This window comes from Leucopleurus acutus, assembly GCF_964270905.1.
Source record: "Leucopleurus acutus genome assembly, chromosome: 5".
NCBI lineage: Eukaryota > Metazoa > Chordata > Mammalia > Artiodactyla > Delphinidae > Leucopleurus > Leucopleurus acutus.
Window position 1 is genome coordinate 83873701 of NC_139147.1, and position 6852 is coordinate 83880552.

General features: G+C 41.8%; 1 pseudogene across 1 annotated transcript; it reads right to left on the bottom strand.

Moving 5' to 3' along the window:
- Positions 1 to 1421: 1421 nt before the first annotated feature.
- Positions 1422 to 1603, bottom strand: LOC309961964 (translation machinery-associated protein 7B-like; annotated as a pseudogene). Its single transcript has one exon. The product of its transcript is annotated as a translation machinery-associated protein 7B-like (transcript).
- Between the last annotated feature and the right edge of the window lie 5249 nt (positions 1604 to 6852).

The window sequence follows — 6852 nt, forward strand, 5'->3', positions numbered from 1 at the left end:
TCTAGGCGTGTGGGCTTCAGTAGTTGCGGCTTGCAGGCTCTAGAGCGCAGGGTCAGTACGGTTAGTTGCTTAGTTGCTCCGCGGCATGTGGTATCTTCCCGGACCAGGGCTCGAACCCGTGTCCTCTGCATTGGCAGGCAGATTCTTAACCACTGTGCCACCAGGGAAGTCCCAAAGAATGGAAAATAAAACAAACAAACACAAGGGAGTATCTAAGATTTCTCCTTTACGGTTCTCATAAAAATTTTACCCTGAGTTCCTTTTTTTTTTGGCTTGAGTGTGCAAATCATTATTATAATAATACATCATAATAATACTTTGCACACTCAAGTGAAATAAAAACAAATCCAAGTAAAAGCTCTATGGAGGTGTTTAGGATGAATCCAGTTTAGGGATTTAGTTCTTATATAATGTCAAGATGCTTAAAGGTTGCCATTTTAATTGAAGAAAAGACAATTTCACTAATGAGATAATTTTTTTTTTTTCTTTTGCGGTACGTGGGCCTCTCACTATTGTAGCCTCTCCCGTTGTGGAGCACAGGCTCCGGACGCGCAGGCTCAGCCGCCACGGCTCGAGGGCCTAGCCGCTCCACAGCATGTGGGATCTTCCCGGACCGGGGCACGAACCCGTTTCCCCTGCATCAGAAGGCTGACTTTCAACCACTGCGCCACCAGGGAAGCCCACTAATGAGAGAATTTTAAGGAATGCTGAATTTAATGGAGAATCAGCTCCTTGAAAGATGAGACTCAACAGAGGATTTTTTGGTATGTGTACAGTCAAGGTATTTTTATTTATGTACTTTAAAAAAATTACTGGGGTGTATTTGACAGTACAGTTTGTACAGTTTAATGATTTGATATACGTACACATTGTGAAATGGTTACCACAATCAAGCTAATTAACATACCTATCACCTCAGATAGTTACTGGTTTCTTTTTTCCTTTTTTTTTTTTTAACATAAGTTTATTCTTAAATGTAGAATAGGTTCTAAGACTACACTTCAGGGACTTCCCTGGTGGCACAGTGGTCAAGAATCTGCCTGCCGATGCAGGGGACATGGGTTTGAGCCCTGGTCCGGGAAGATCCCACATGCCAGAGCAACTAAGCCCGTACGCCTCAGCTACTGAGCCTGCGCTCTAGAGCCCGCGAACCACAAGTAATGAGCCTGCGTGCCGCAACTACTGAATCCCATGCGCCTGGAGCCTGTGCTCTACAAGAGAAACCACTACAATGAGAAGCATGCACACAGCAATGAAGACCCAACGCAGCCAGATATAAATTAATTAATTATTTTTTTTAAAAAAAGAATAAGACTACACTTTTCTAGCTATAGGTGGCAACCGATGTTATGGCAGGGGATCCAAATGTTTAAACAGGAATGGAATTAAGGACCATCGTTGCCTCAAGCACAAGGAACAGCTTACTTTTTGCCAGATTTCTTAATTCCACCTGTGACCTGGGGGCCCTTCCCTGAGGCCTTCGCTTTTAAATCGCTGAGTTTCTTCTGCTCCTCTTTCTGTTTCTGCTTAATGCCTTATCTTCCTCATCCAACTCCTTGGCCTGCTTCTTGGGCTTCTTCTTACCACCTTTGCAGCTGGACATGGTGTCTGCCACTCCTTCCCCAGCTTCTTTTCCTTTCTTATGCAGTGAGAACACTTAACATCTACCCTTTTAGCAAATTTCAAGTATACAACAAAATATTGTTAACTGTAATCATGTTGTTCTACATTAGATCTCTAGAACTCATTCATCATTCATAACTGGAACTTTACATCCTTTGACCCACATCTTTCCGTCCCTCTGCCCCCAGCCCCTGTTAGCACCATTCTGTTCTCTGGTTCTATAGCGTCAACATATTTTAGATTCCACACACAAATGATATCATGCAGTATTTGTCATTCTGTGTTTGGCTTGTTTCACTTAGCATAATGTCCCTCACATTCATACATGTTGTTGCAAATAGCAAGATTTCATTCTTTTTTAAGGCTGAATAATATTCCATTGTGTATATATAGCCAACAGTGTTTCTTTATGGAGAATCAGGAAGGTAACTTTGGATTCAGATGGACTGGCTTCAGATCCTGACTCTGCTACCACTGTCAGGGTGACAGTGGATGGTTTATTTAATTGCTCTGAAGCTCAGCTTCTTTGTGTGAAACCTAATAATACCTTCTTATTATGAGAATTAAATGCTTATGAAAAGAGCACATAGACCTCAATAAATGATTAAGTATTATTCAGCCAGGACATAATGGTTAAGTATTATTTTGTCAAAATATAATGATAATTACTATTATGACAGGACATAATGGTGCATTGACAGATCCTAGCAAAGAAAGATTCTTCCTGTTTAACAAAGAACAACATGGGGTAATGGAAAAAATACATAGAAAAGAGAGGGATCCTGGGGAGCCCTGCCATAACTTACTCAGTCACCCTGGACAAATCACCTAATCTCCTTGAGTCCCAATTTCCTCATCCCTAAAAGGAGCACTGTGCCTTCCACCGTGAAGGTGTTTGGGTGAACTATTTCTAAAGGCCTGTCTAGTTTTAGAGGTACAGGAAGTTTGTGTATTTTTTTTTTTGGTACGCGGTCCTCTCACTGTTGTGGCCTCTCCCGTTGCGGAGCACAGGCTCCGGACGCGCAGGCTCAGCGGCCATGGCTCACGGGCCCAGCCGCTCCGTGCGGCATGTGGGATCCTCCCGGACCGGGGCACGAACCCGTGTCCCCTGCATTGGCAGGCGGACTCTCAACCACTGCACCACCAGGGAAGCCCCTTGTGTATTTTTTTGATTGAAAGGACTTCAGTGGAAAATTTCTTTTGGTTCAACAAGCACCCAAATCAAGACATTCCTGGGAGCACATAGAATTCTTTGGGAAGGAGTTGGGTGGCTGTAAGAGGCTACGAATGACCAGAAATCAGTTTCCAGCTCTGGGAGTGAAAAGCCTGCTTGATAGGCTAATGGGATTTGGGGGAGGACACGTCTGCTTCCTTTGTGATCAGACTGAACTCGGTTTCTCTACTGAACCTTTAAAACAACTCTCCCACTCCTGAAGCAATACCCTCCACAAAGTCTTTCCAAGCTGGGTCCCCGGACCAGCACGCCCTGTTTATGTAGCCATACTCTTAAGGGTGGACCCCAGTCAACCACCTTTCCCTCCAAGTCACCCCACTCCTGTACTTCACCTCAGTTTGCCCTGCTCACAGCCCTTCTTGTGGGACTCATTACCCCCCCCAAATTCAGCCCTCAGCTCTTTCTATTTTTAACTTCCAACTCAGTGACTTTTGGGAGTGAACAGTCACATGTGCTGGGGAATTTATGACATTACTGGCTCACACTTTCCCTCTTACCTTCTCATTAATAATCCCTTGCTTTAAAAAGGAGAAATTAATAGTTTTTAAAGTTCCCTTCCTCCAAATTTAAAAGTATTACATGCCAACTGTAGGAAACTTTAGAAGGGATAAGGAAGAAATTGGATATCATCTATGATCTTCCAACCCTAAAAGAGCTACTGTTAGCAATATATTTCCAATCTTTTATTTCTTTGTATTTATATTTATAGTGTGTCTATAGCTATTTATACATATTTTTGCATATTTGAATTAATACTTACATGCAAAATAAACTCTTATATATCACCATTTAATAGGTGGCTTTCTGTTTCCTTCTCTCTGATCTGTCTTGATCTTTCACCTCTTGGCAGTCCCAATGACACTGACCTGCAGCTTGGAACTAGCTTACATCAGCATGTTATTACTAAATATTGAGAAGAGTTAGAGTTTTATATGCTAATAAAAAGATATCTGTCTGCAAAGTGAAGATGATTTAGGTTCATCAACTCTGCAGACATGAATACCAGGACAAATTTATTGATGTTTTTTGAATTTCTCAGCATACAATTTCTTTCAGTGTTCCCTTGCTTTTTATTTTTAATTTTATTTTTATATCCCCCTTTTCATTTTTTATTAAACAGAAATTTGCAATAAGGTTAAAGTAAATCTTTCATTAAAATATTACTCATAATGCCATTATGCTACCAATACAACTATTTAAGCATTTCATATACATTTCACATAGGCTCAGAATTTGATTACATACTATTATATAAATATACATATTTTTAACTTAAGACTCTATGAGGAATATCTTCTGTGGTGTATTAAGTCCACCCAATTAACTGTTTTCTTTGACTTTATATTAATAATGAGAACAGTAATGGCCAACATTTATTGAGCACTATTCCAGGTGTTTATTAAGTGCTTTGCCTGCATTTTCTTATTTAATCTCCACAGCAACACTGTGAGGTAGCAACTATTATTAGCTAGCCCCCGCTTTTATAAACAGGAAAACTGAGATTCAGGAACATTAACTAGTTTGCCCAAAGGCTGGAGCGTAGAAAATCTGACTCTGGGGTCTGTGCTCCTTCTGAATCATTATACAGTTCTTTTTGCTTAATAATGTGCCTTGGTAGATATGCTATACTTTGTTAAACTACTCCATTGGTTTTGGATACTTACGTTGCATCAAATTTTTTCCCCCAATTTCAATAACTCTGCAATGAATCAGTTTCTGCATATAGATTTCTGCTTCTACTGCATGATTTCCTTATGGTTAGTTCTCAGAAATGGAAACGGAAAATAATTTTATTCAAAGGGAGCTTATTGGAGGAGCTGTTGGGAGAAGACAGGAAAATTTATTCAGTTTTTTAGCCACAGGCTCTGTTCCTGAACCCCACACTATGGAGTTGAAGGAGGTGTGGAGGTAGGGATACTGGGGCATTATGGAATCTCGTCCCTTTCAGGCTGTGTTTGGGGCCTCTCCAACTATGGAACACTGGACTTCCTGTTATTGTAATGTTTATTAAAGACACTTAAGCTTATTTTATTTTGTTACCCCCTAAGAAAAGGACTGTCTATTTTTCTTTTTTGTATCCCAGGGCTTAACATAGTGCTCATTACATAGTAAGTGCTTTGTATATGCTTGTTGAGTGAATAATGAAGGTTAGAGAAAGAAAGACCTCTCTTAACTGTGAACTCTCAGTTTCAATTGAATTAACTGTGATAGTAAGGACTAATACCTAGTCAGCGTATGTATTAAGAATCGGGATGGGTTAAGTCTTTTTATTTTTGACACTTTTTGCAGCTTAGCTGACACCGGAAGTTTCTGTCTTCCCAGGGTTAGGAAATTCCTACAGATAAGCAAACAATTCCCCTGGGAAAGCAAACCAACCAACTCAAGATCACACCCCAACCACCTGGTTTATTGGGTGCTCCCAGGACTCTCACCTTTGGGCCACTGTTCCCCTGTCCTAATCACCTCAGGGCTAGGTACCTGGCAACTAGAGACGGCCCCAACGCCCCAGAGTCTGCTGAAATTATTCAAACTAGACAATCCTAAACCTACGTACCCTGCCTCACCTATTCCTTCCTGTGAAAACCGTAATAAAGGGTCTTGCCCACATTTTCCCCTTGATTCTTCTGCCCCCTGATCCACACTAGTGCTTCCCCTTGTGGCCCTGTGTGGCGTGATGTGCCCCCACCTTTTGGGAACCCTGAATAACGAGTTATCTTTTCAATGGCAGTCACCTCCTCCTGTGCTGGCCTCACTATACTTGAATAATAATGAAACCTACATCTTAAAACAGGTACTAAAGTTAACAGTGACTGAGATGATGGTGGGTGAAACGTTGTGACGATGTAAGGGGAGAGTAGGGCTGCAAGATGTAACTGACAGTAGTAGTAGCATTAACTAACAAGGTATATGGTTAAAAGCCAGGGAGAGGGCATGATAATTATGATAATTAATAGCAATAATAATCACATAAACTTTGCACTTTAATAATATTAATAATCTCACTATTTTATACAGCACTTTCCTACATATTATCTAATTTGCTTCTCACAACACATACCTTTTAGATAACATTATTATCCTGTCTGATTACAGAATGGCCTAGGCCCATTCATAGAACCAGAAATAAGATTGAATATCACCAGATCCAATCTCCTCAATGTACTTGAGGAAGCTGAGGCCCAGTGAGGGTGTGATGGTTAATTTTAAGTGTCAACATGATTGGGCCATGGGGTGCCCAGACATTTGGTGAAACATTATTTCTGGGTATGTCTGTTAAGGTGTTTCTGGATGAGATTAACGTTTGAATCTGTAGACTGAGTAAAGCAGATTGCCCTTCTCAATGTTCGTGGGCTTCACCCAATTGGTTGAAGACCAGAATAGAACAAAAGGTGGGGTAAGAGAGAATTCTCTTTCTGCCTGATGTCTTTGAGCTGGGACATTGGTCTTCTCCTGCTGTTGGGTCACTTGGGCTGGAGCTATACTATTCATCCTTTCTCTCCAGCTTACCAACTGCAAATCCTGGGGCTTCTCAGCCTCCATAATTGTGTGAGCCAATTCCTTATAATAAATCCCATTGCTTCTGTTTCTCTGGGGAACCCAGACTATTACAGAGGGGAAAGGACTCTGACTTTGTCTTACCCCATCCCTCCTAACTGTGGTCGTAGATATCCACTGCTGGCTAAACCCAACCTAATTTAGGAGCCCTCTCAGAGCCCAGTAGGAGGCGGGGCAGAACCCCAGCAGCTGGTGGTCTTGGGATCAGTTTCTAAGGCTCCCGTCCCATTGAGGTCTGGCTGACACCCCTTGATTACCACCCAAGGTCCATCCCATTTACCTTAGGCCAGAGGTAAGCCAAGACCCCAGGGTGGGTCCTCTTACCTCTGCTCACAGCACTTCACAACAGCACCTGTCAAGGCACCTGAGACAGTACTTAAGAACGACATGGCTCTTCTGTAGGGTAACTGCCTTCATATCCCTGGGATGCCAAGCTGGCT